At 35.1% G+C, this 12335-nt stretch overlaps 1 pseudogene; it reads right to left on the bottom strand.

The window, feature by feature from the left end:
• Positions 1 to 1009: 1009 nt before the first annotated feature.
• LOC133880332 (protein SRG1-like) lies at positions 1010 to 7444 on the bottom strand (annotated as a pseudogene).
• Positions 7445 to 12335: the final 4891 nt, after the last annotated feature.

The raw sequence follows: 12335 nt of genomic DNA, 5'->3' as shown, positions 1-12335 counted from the left end.
CAAATCCTAACAGATGACCTGTTATTGAAACGTTTTGAAAAATAGACACCCTCGCTTGAGACGTTTTGAAGTTCAGGTACCTTATGTCAAAAAGAGTGAAAGTTCGTTGCCACTGTTTTTTGTAATAAAAAGAAAAAAGAAAAGAAAAATCAAAAGATTTAGGCATGGGTATTTTCGTAAATTCCGTTAAATCCTAACTAACGCCTAAATCTTTGCAATTTTTTTCTCTTTTTTTTTTTCTTAAAAAAAATGGGGTATTTTAAGAATGTTGACACCCTTCCGTTAGGATTTAACGAAAAATTCTAATAGAGAAATGAAATTGAAAAAAAAAATAAAAAATAAAAAATTGAAAGATTGATACACTAAATTGACATTTTTTTTTTTTCAAGTTTATAAGTATAATATTACGAAAGTGATAAAATATAAAAAATAAGAAGTAATTTTTCACAGTTTTTCCGTCGCAATAAGTGAAAGTGGAGGCCACAGCAATGACTGGTTAGCGGAAACAGAGAGCCCTCCATATGTTTTAATTGAAGATGTGGAACCCTGTGGCTCCGCTCCTGTCCTGACCACCACATGATGGTGTTAAATGACAGGATTTGGAAGATGCTTTTTACGTGGTGTATCAAACAGGATGATAAAGAATGGGATCATTAAAGAAATTGCTGTGTTTATTTTTCTTAAGTATTGTTAGAATCTATTTCAAATATGTTTTGAATATAATATTATTAATTTATATTTTTTAGTTTAGGCCGATTTACGTTTTTTTTGTATAAGTAGATTTAGGTTTATTTGCAATAAGTCGATTTATTCAGCTATAAATAGATACCTATGTATTGTAAATCATCAAGTTATTGAGTACAATGTAGCTCTTAAGGCTAATTAGTAGTTGTGAACGTAAGTGTCTAACACCGAACCATCTGTAATTTTGTCTTTTTTCTTTTCTTTCTTTTGCTTCCGATTTTATTTTCCTATTTTAGATTTATACACAAATATTAATAGGATCATATTAAAGAAATTACTGAGTTTATTGCTCTAAAGTATAAATAAAGTTCACTGAAATTCACTCCTAATGATAGAACATACAGAGTAGAGAACTAAACTCTTGCAACCTCACCTTTGTGGCTACTCGATCAACCCCTGCTTAATTTCTTTTGCTGATACAATATTCAACATGCTTTGCCCTCACCATTTTCTATTCTCATGGAATCAAGGTATGACTTTCCATTCAGTTTTCGATCAAGAAAGTCCTTAATGTACTTCTCGAAAGGAACTTTCCTAAAGATTGCTGGGTTATGAGGGGCAATAAGGCTGGTTGCAGGGCCCACTTCTGAGTCTAGTTTGGAACTATGAAATGTAGCAATGGAGAGCCTCTCTTTTCCTGAGTTTACTGTTGCCCTATGCTCAATGCTCCTATAAATCCCATTGCTTAAAATCTGCAGGGAGAACAAGAAATTTGGTCACATATTCTGGCAACTCATTTATAGCCTAACAATCCTTGAAGTTTCATAGATTATTCTTCTCTTTTGGCAACAGAAATTGAGTTTAAGCTATTCTATGAGTGTGTGTTTGGTACTACGATTTCATATACTAAAAGTTCAGTTTTAAACAAAATTGAAGAAAATGTATCGTTTGAGAATGCGTTAATTGCAATTTGAAAATGTAAAACAATTTGAGTTTTCAAATCACAAGCAATGAGTTCGTTTTAAAAACATATAATTTTAAAAGGTAAACTGCAATTTTACTTGACGCTTAAGGGTCCGTTTGGGTTTGCGGTTCAAAAATAACGATTTTAAAATGTACTATTTGAAAACGTAATCTTTTAAAAACCAAGTTAAGTGCTTGGCAAAAGAGTAGTTTAGCTTTAAAATTTGTGCGTTTTAAAAAAAACACATTATTGCCTACGATTTGAAAATACATATTTTCTATGGTTTCAAATAGCAATTTTTTTTAAAACGTAATTCCAAACAAGCAATTTTATGCTATTTGGTCTAAAATCGCACTTTTTATCTAAGAAATCGCAGTGTCAAACGCACCCTAACTGCGTTTTTTAAAAATCACATTTTCAAATCACACTTTTTAAAATCATAAATCCAAACGAACCAATTTAGATCAAAGTGAAGGAGCACCTCAATAATATCTCCAACATTGACTACAAAAGCATTTGGAAGAGGCTTAACGGGAACCCATCTCCCATCCTTTCGGATTTGCAGGCCTTCTGTTTCATTGAGCATTTGAGCTGATAGAGAATTGTCAGAGCATCGGCATCAGAATGAGGAGCGAAGCCAATGGTCTTATTGGGTTCAGGGCATGGAGGATAGTAATTCATTCTCATTGACTGATATCCATCACTAAAAATTTCTACCATTTCCTCACCATCCATCTTCAAAGCTTTAGCCATGTGACCTAAGATTGCCATGGCCAGCTTTTTCACCTCGACAGAGTAAGCTTGCAGGTTAATTCTGCAGTACAAATGCGTTTCTTAATTGTAACTTTTTTTTTTTTTTAAGAAGGTTAAGTCGATAAGAAAAAGTAAATTTAATTATTTAATTAATATTTTAACACTTCATTTACATGTAAGGAGTTTGGCTCAACACGTACAATATTTTAATTGAAATGTGACTTAAACTGTGTAGATAGGAATTGATGAATTTAATTAGAGAAATTTCAAAGATTTAGGCATGTGTATTTTTGCAATTTTCATTAAATCCTAACCAAAGCCTAAATCTTAGCAATTTTCTTTTTCTTTTTTTCCTAAAAAAAAAAAAAAAAAAAAAAAAAAAAAAAAAGTGGTATTTTAAGAATTTTGACACCTTCATTTAAGGTTTAATGGAAAATTCTAACAAATTGGTGAAATTGAAAAAAATTGAATAATGAACACACTAAATTGACACTTTTTAAAATTTATGGGTATGATTGCAAAAGTGATGAAAGATCAGAGGTGGTAAGTGAAGTTTTTCCATTTAATTATTTAATTTATAATCTAATACTCCTCCTCACATGTTGGCTTAAACTCTCACGAGATTAATACTACTCATCATGTGTGGGCTTAAACTCTTACTTAATAAGTGGGGCATAGCACGTTGACTACTTAATTTAAATGGGATGTGAATGAAGGAGATCAAGTTCAAACTCAAGCTCTATGCACTGATACCGTATTAAGTCACCATGTGTCTCGAAAGCTTAAAGTGATAGGAAATAGTAAATTTAATAACGGAAATGAAATCAAATGGAGGTAGGGAGAAACCTGAGCTTTGGAGGAAGCTTGTCAAATAGCTCACCCTTCCTTAGATTGAGTGGAAGAGTAGTTACATAGAACATGTCCGACCAGTCTAGCTTCTGGTCCTCTGAAACCACAAAGAGCTGTCCAAAGCCCTCCTTATTGTCTGGCTGTTGCCAAAGCTTCTTCTTTTCTTCATAGGGGAGGTTGAAAAGGTTGTCAATTTCTGTCTTGAATTCTTCCAGCAAAGAAGTACTAACTCCATGGTTTGTAACCTGTTCTTAACAATATAAGAACTATTGTGCTTACAGGTTGAAATATATGAGCTAGACTTCTTTTTTTGAAGAGAATGTCAATTAATCCATTCAAGGGGGTAAACAAAGTTACAATCATACTGAGAAAAACTCAGAACATTACAGGACTCAAAACAATACAGAGATCCCAAGCCAAATACCCCATAAAGCTATGACTAATTGCTACAGATAAACCTAGCCAACAGAAAGGTGCCTATGCGTTGACGGAGGACCCAACATTACTTGCACTATGGAATCGGTCACAAACAGTCTGTGCAGAAAAGCTATGACTAGATTAGATTAAGTACAGAGCAATAGCCAAATACAAGCAGAGATCAAGAACAGGTAAAAACACCCAAAACCAGAAGCTGACGTCGGAAGGAGCACCGTCGGCGGCGCGTGGAGCACACGCGCCGTCACCGGCGCCGGCGCGTGAGAAACACGCGCCAAAGACAGGAGAGCCGCAGCAGTGGAAGAAACGCCAGAAGTCCTCGGCTCCAACCAGAACCGGCAAAAGATGCAGCTGTGGCACACACGCGCAGTCGAAGGGAGGAAAACCCCAGGCGAGTGCATACCACGCGCCGGTGACCAGTGAGCGTCTCGGCCGGAGAAAACGGTGAAAGGAACAGAGGACGACGACGGGAGCGACTGGGGGGCGCGTGTCGTCAGCACATAAGCGGAACAGAGCAGATCTGGCACCAAAGAATATTGAAAAGTAAAGCCCCTACCAGATCTACCCACCGGCGGCACCGACGGAGGCTCCACCGCTTCAGGGGCCTCAGAAAGGGTGTACCTGCCAAGCAAAGCAAAAACAAGAAAACAGAAAAAGAAAACAACCACCATAGACCAAACGGCTAGGGGACTAAAACCACCACCGGAACAAGTCCGTGGGACAAAACTCCACAACCCTATTGGTTGGGAGACTCTAGCCTCCACTGGACCAACCCAGGGAGGAAACAAAACCTCTAGAGCCCCAAGGGGCTAAGAGGACAAAGCAAAGGCCGGGAGGAGGGGGCGCTATGGCCCCCTCCCCCGGCAAACAGACTGACTCTGGAGAGGTTTTTTGGAGAGCTCTGAGAGAAAGCTCTGCAAAAGCTACGTCTTCAAAAGTAGGCGAGCTAGACTTCAATACTACGACAATGGAAGCATAGGCAGAGCACTTGTTTGACAATTTTATTTGCAAAAAAAAAAAAAAATTAATTTTCTTCCAAATTTCTTGTCATTTCTGCTAACAATTATAAGTTTATTGCGAACACCTATCGTTTTATGTGAATAACACTTCCTCTCATGTATGAACTCAATTTTTGTCTTAATAATTGAGGCTCAACACGTAAAATATTTAATTGAAATGAAAGGTAAATGACAGAGACAAGGTTTAAACTCAAAACCTTTGCTTTGATACCATGTTACATAATAAATTATCCCAAAGTTTAAGTTGATAAAAAATAATCTCAAAAAAAAAAAAGTTGATAAAAAAGGGTTGATTTAATTATTTAATTAGTATTCTCATTATTAGCAACAATTCCAAAAATATGGACAAATATAAAGGCGTTAGGTTATGTCACACATAAGAGAGTGACCGAACTCAAAGTAAATCAAGATTGACTAAAGGCATGTTTGAAATTGTGCTAAAAAGCTTCAAAAGTGCTTTTAGTAGATATATATATATATAGAAATAATTGCATCCACATACCATAAAACCGCTATCCGCATCTTTATATGTGGATTGTGATCTTTGATAATTACATTTACATTTGTATATGCAAATAGTGAATTACGAATAAGAGATGCGGGTGGTTTGTCTGCCTGCATTTTCCCCTAGTAGATAGAATCATAGAACTATAGTGTGGTAACATATGCATAATCTAGAGAGTCCCCCAAGTGACCGATTGGTGCCAGTGAAAGCCTCCCTCCCTCGGCTCTGCTTTTCCCCTTAGTCTCTTTGGACCAAGGGGCTTTTGTTCCCTCCCTAGAGTTTTCCTTGTAGAGGATTGAGTCTCCCAACCACTAAGGTTGTGGAGTTTTTGTCCCCCCGGTTAGATTCGGTTGTGGGTGTTTGTTTCTCATAGTCCGTTTAGGCTATGTTGTTTTCTTGTTTCTTTGTTTTGACAAGAAAGCTTGCTCGTGAGGTACTTGATGGAGAAGGGCCGTCCCAGCATGTCGACAATGGAGTTTGTTCGTGTTCTTCATTTTCCACAATTTTTGAAGGCCCGATCTGCGCTTTTCCACCATCTTCTGCTTGACATGCACCTTCCAGCTGTGTTCGCCGCCGTCTTCTAGTCCGAGATCCGACTGCTACGACGGTGTTGAGGTACGGTGACCACGCGCCTGGGTGTTTTTTCACCTAGGACCACGTGTGGTTGACCACGCTCCGTTCTTTTAGGCTATGGTTGGTGGCGATCGGAGGATGTTGGTGAAAGTCTATTGTGGGGCTGTTCTGAGGCGGCACATGTGGCACCGGCACCAGGTTTTTCCGGAGGGCAGTTTCTATGTGGGTTTTCTTGTTTTGTTTGTTTGTTTGTCTTTCAGTTGACAGGTTGCTTTGTGGTTATTAACCTGATCAGTGCTTTTAGCTCATAATGTGTAACTGACTCCTTGATCAAGCAAAGTTATATGTTAACGCAGAAGCATCATTCTGGTTAGCTAGATTTTATGTATAGCAATCTGTCTATATTTGCCTGAGTTCTGTCTAGGTTGAGTGCACACCTTTGTGATGGTGTAATTTGTACACCCTTGTGGTGGTTATGTACACCTTTATGGTGGTTTATATACCCTTCTTCGTGTTCTAATGAAAGTTTAACTTTCTCTTAAAAAAAAAAAAAAAAAAAAACATAATCTAACTTGAGGATAATAATATTGATCATTAAAAAATAAAATATAGTAAATAATTAATGAACCGAAACTCTTGAATTTGATTTAATGTCCAATGGTTTTTTAGGAGAAAAATGCTAGAACATCTCTTAGTGTTCTTCTGGTATTCTCCTGAAATAGTATAGATGTAATTAAAAAAAAATTACATCTATGTCTTTTTGGATGGCATAGATATAATTTTTTAATCAAAAAAATTACATGCATGCCATTCTAAGAGAACACCAAAAAATACTCTAGCATTCCTCTTCTGAGGAGGGAGTCGGCTTTCCCATGTCCCTAAAAAGCATCGAGTGATCAATCCTTTCTTGGAAAGCTATAAGAAACAATATATATATATGACATAAAAGTTTAAATAATTTGAAAAAAGTATGCATATCCTTCTCAAACTACCACTCAATTGTTAATGTTCTCCCAAAACTATTAGTTATGTCAATGTCCCCTTCAAACTATTAAAACATATCAATGTCTGCCTAAAAGACCAACAAAAAGACAAAAATGACCATAAATTTTTTTCCATTAAAAAAATGTCCTTATAAATTTGAAAGAAAAAAAAAAAAATTAAAACTTAAAAAAAAAAAAAAAAAAAAAAAAAAAAAAAAACTTTTTGAAAAACAAATTAAAAAAAAAAAGGAAAAAACAAATTTAAAAAATATAATTTTCACTATAAACATTTAATAGAATAATCTCAATCCAATTGACAAACCGTCGAGCCATTTACATATATACCTGGAAGAATCCCCAGTCTTTGCAGGCAGAGTGCAGACTCTCCAACTCAGAGTTCATGGAATCTTCAACAATCAATCTCTGTAAATCGATGACGGGCACCGCCGGAAGGGATGGGTCATCGGAGACGATCGAATGGTCCATATCTTCTCGCACGTATCGCGGGGGGATGTGGGCGATGGGTTCCTTGGCTAGTTCCTGAACACTAGGCACTATGATAGATCTTCCAAAGTTAACTGCTGCTTCTGTTTGTGACTCCATGGATACGCTGATCGAAGCAGGTTGAGGTAGAGAGAGAGAGAGAGAGAGCTTGGCTTTTTTGTCAATATATAGCTGAGAGTCGTGAGAGAGCAAAGAGAGGCTCTTTTGGCGTACCTTATAATATCTCCATTTGAATGATGACAAAGTTTAGAGTAGATGTCATGTCGTCACCAATGGTTTTAAGGGACACTTTATATTGGGTCAAGTAAAAATTGGAACCTTTCAAAAAAAAAAAAAAACAGTAAAAATTGGAATATACTAAATAAAATAAAATAAAATAAAAAAACGGAATTCTATATGCATGAGAGAAAGGTGGAGGATTCTGAATTTTATAGAAATTTTTATGGTCTAAAAGAGAAGGGTTGTAAGGTTGTTCCGTGTCGAATAAGTAAGTCTTGTATTTTAAGCTGCGCAAATTTTTGAGATATTTGAGTAGGTTTTTTTTTTAATTGAGTAATAAAACTGATTACATGAGAGAATCCTTCGTACTTTTGATTCAAAAGGAAGAAAAAGTGAACGATTTTATAAATGAAAAAGAGATGAGTTCCTAACAATAGATCTAAATCAAACTAAAATAGTGTTGAAATAATTACAAAAAATAGGAAATGTGTCAAACAAGTAGGGGTGTAAATCTAAAGTGGGTTTCCAATTATTAGGTAATAACCAGGAACCGATTTCAATAACCGGCTCTGAAACCGGTACCCCGTTTATTTGGACCAGGTAGTATTTTTAAAAATATATATATATATATATATATATATATTTTTAGCCTATTTTAATATATTAAAACACCCTGGAGCCGGTTACCAGGTTATAACTTGTGTTTTGAAAACTAATACCCGGCTCCCGCTCTGAGTACCAACTCGGTTTCCCAGTTACCCGAAGCCGTTTAGTGCCTGGAGCTATTATAACCGGTCCGAATTTATACTCCTACAAACAAGTGACCCGATCTTCTCAATAGATTGTACAATGCGATTAAAGAAGCTAAAAAAACACAAATAAGGCAAACTCATCTGTAAGAAAGACGTCAGAGCGTTTTGAGCCAAACACACTCTTAAAAGCATTCTTAGTTAATAAAAAGAAATCTCAATCCCAGAAGAAAAGCATTCCCAGTTATACGTGACATTTCTTTAGAAGTTTGCTGATTGCACCAAACCACTTTATTAAAAATAATTAATTAATTAATTAATTTTTTTTAAAAAAAAAAAAAAGAAAAAAAAAAGACGAAGGTAGAGCAGGCCAACGATTTGATTAAAATTGAATTCTATATACCATTTGAAGCAATGGTATTTCATTGTTAACATGATAAGATTTTAAAGAACATAATAAAATACAAAAAGAAACTTATGTCAGCCTGGTATATATACAAACAGGGTTTTCTTGTTTATTTGTAAATTACACCACTAAGTGAAATGGAAATAAATTATTTTATGGTTTATAGTAAATTTTAGGGTAAATGTGTGATAAATTTTGAAGTAAATGCGCGATTTGAAATCACCCTTTCACTTTAAAAAATCAACTTCCACTACTTAATTTTTTCATGAATTTGAAAAAGGCCCATCCGTGAGTTTTTTGTCTAACTTTTCGACATCCGTTAGTACCACCTCGACATTTTTGCCACATCACCCTAAAATAATATTTTTTATTGTGTTATACATTAAACTAAAAAAAATAAATTTTAAAAAGAAAATCTTATTATCTGTTTGTTTCAACGTAAAATTATTATCGTCGTAAAATATTTTCGACGAAATCATTTTTTAGAAGAAAAAAAATATATATATATTTTTTTTTTTGAAAATATTTTCCGGTGTTTGGCTTACACAAAAAACAAAATCCGGCAACATCCAGTCAGATACAGCCGGAATCTGGCCTAATATGGTCAGAGAAATCTAGCCAAATCCGGTCGGACTCCGGCTGTACTAGCTGGAATTCAATCGATTTAGCCAAATTTCGGCTGGACTCCAGTTGTACTGGCCGGAATCTGATTCGTCGGAATCCGGTGACGGCAGGCGAACGTCGCTGAATTCCGGCGACTAACCATCACCGGAATCCGACTGGTACGGCAATCAGATACCAAAATTCGAGACATTCGGCGGAAGATTCGAGCTACCAACAAACACAAATGCCCAGCAGTAACAAATTCTCACAAACATGCGTGCAAAATTAAAAAGTTTAAATTCGAAAAATGATTTACCGTTTTCAAAACCGTAAATCAATTTTCAAAAATTAAAAAAGCTTTTCTGGAGAAACTTAAAATGATTTCTATTGACCTTTATTTTTGTCCCCACTAAACATCGAAAAATGTCGAAAATATTTTCAAGAAAATATTTTACGCCGACAAACATAGAGCATTAAAAAACAATAAATAAAAAAATAAAAAATCTCACCCAACAATCATCTCCACCAACATCCGCAGTAGTAGTGGAGTGCCACCACAGAGAAAAGCATTTTGACTACTACATCAGAAAAATAGAAAATATATTTGCCATCATCTAATTTAATCTCTCTGTTTTGGACATCCAAATACCCAACCAAAAAGGTCCAAAACAACACCATTTTGCAAAAAGCTTGCCCATGGGGAGGGAGGGAGGGAGAGAGAGAAAGCTGGTTTGCATGGAGTAGAATCTGATCAAGATGATCACAATCGTTGACAGGTTTCATCTCCACCGTAGTGGGCCTTAACAAATCCGGCCGAAAAGCGTCCATTCTGGGTTTCCGCATCGAGTGGAAAATCTAGATATCTGTCCTCTGTTCATCCCTGTAGACAGCCTCATCCTAAAGACTTTTTAAACGTCCAGATCTCAGATCTCAGTCCTCTGTTCTCAACCTCCATTTCTTCAAATCATGGCCATATATACCCTTTACTGAAGATCTGAGCACAGCCAACCACTCTTAGAGTCTTAGTCTTCCTCTTCGCTGATCCCATCAGGAACTGTCCCCACCCATGGAGGTGGCCCGGGCCACCCCCAAGGGGCGCACTCCCACCACTGGCCAGATGTCGTCTTGGCTGACTTTTTTTTCTTTTTTTTTTCCTCTTCGTTTTAAGGATTTTTTAAATTTTACTTATTAATAGAGAAAAAAAAAAAAATATATATATATATATATATATATATATATATATATATATATATATATATATATATATTGTTGGAAAAATGGACGGAAAACACGTAAGAAAAGTGAGAGAGTAATTTCATATATAATATAACATAAGTGGCCCCACTCCACTAATATGGTAAAAATTTAATAAATAGTTTCTAATTAAGGCTCTTAATTATAGTAAAATATAATTACAAAGTGAAAGTCTCATTATTCACATTTATAAAAAATCTCAATGTCTATAAATTCTTGAAAATTTTTATTTATTTAATCTTTTTAAAAGCCCAATTTTTACATTTATGAAATTCTAATATGCATAATTTTTTCTCCAATATTAAACAAATTTAACAAATAAGAGAAAGTGTTCTAATTAACATATTAAATAAACAAATAATAGAAACATTAAAATAAATTTAATTTAATTAATATTTAAAATTTAAAATTTAAAATTTAATCCATCGAACCGGCCTTGAGAGGCATGTGTTGCATAAAACACACACTAATCATCTTAAATAAAGTGATGACGATTTATTCAGATGAGTTTGAATTTTGTGCCACACATTTAGAAGTTGATTGTCTTGATCAGAAACGTGGTTGGGATTGTTAAGTATTCGTCAAACCATGTGCATGACTTTACAAAAGAAAATTAAAAGTAATCATGTTTTCTTGTGAACGTGCTTGGAAAAATACATCACTTTTGAGTACAATATTTGGATACAAATCTTGTCATGACTAGACTAATTTTTTTTTTTTTTTTTTTCAGTATTATAAAATACTTTTTTAGCCTCCATAAATCTTAAATTCCTCAGCAAGTTTCACTCTCACTCACAGTGAGTCTTTAAAAGAAGTAGAAGAACTAAGAAGTTGTAAGAGGGTGAGAAAAATTATTAGTGGTGGTCTCAAGGTAATTTTTGAAGTGATAGGATATGTATTAGTATTAGCTGTCTTTGGTTCTATTGATATCTTGATAGAGTTGTCAGGTTATAATTCAATCGGACTTTAGGGAGCGCTTACAATTCTCACCTCCTATTGTTATTCATGTATGGTTCCAGCGTATGGGTATTATTATAATATTTTTCTTCCAAAGGCTTTGATTCTCTTAAATGGGGTTATTCAATGTCTTCATAAAGATTTCTATCGTCCGTCAATCTTCAATCTTTAGGAGTCTCAACTTCCGTCATTCAATGCATGTAGAACTATCTCTCTGTTTATAGAGAAATATTTTGTGGATGTTTTATTGGAGTTAATTTTATAATACATTACCCCGCCTCGAATTTACCCTAACCTGTGATATCCGAAATCCGATGGAATGAGATTAAAAATAACGGGTATCGAAAGCCATGTATCAAACGTGATCACTACGGGCCGGGTTTCAGAAAACAAGCAAAACCGCATCGACCCAATTAGTGCCCACCCCTGCTAGCCATAGGAACCACTTTGAGTGCCCTCTCTGCCTCTTTACTTTGAAAAAAAAAGAAGTGTAATTGCAGAATTCAAATTAACACTTCAAAAGGCCTCCAACCATCACTTGGGTTAAAATAGACGAAATAGACGAAAATCCTTTCGTGCACTGGACCTCAATTTATAATATATATATATATTGCATTTAACTTTTCCAAACCTCCCTTAAAACTATTGAACTCAATAGAACTCAAAAGCAAACAGAACAAGTTAATTATTGTACGTCACCTTGACTTAAACCCAGAACACATCAAGACTTATTGGGTTGAGTGTGAAATTCATGTGAGTCTCATATATATAAAACTCACACCTAATATGTTTGGTGTACACTTGATATACCCCAAGGTTAAGGTTGTATGTAAATAACACAACTCCATATATAAAAGTTAAACTTGAGCTAAACACCA

Source organism: Alnus glutinosa, chromosome 10 (genome assembly GCF_958979055.1).
Source record: "Alnus glutinosa chromosome 10, dhAlnGlut1.1, whole genome shotgun sequence".
Lineage (NCBI taxonomy): Eukaryota > Viridiplantae > Streptophyta > Magnoliopsida > Fagales > Betulaceae > Alnus > Alnus glutinosa.
This window is presented reverse-complemented; position numbering and strand designations above follow the sequence as displayed.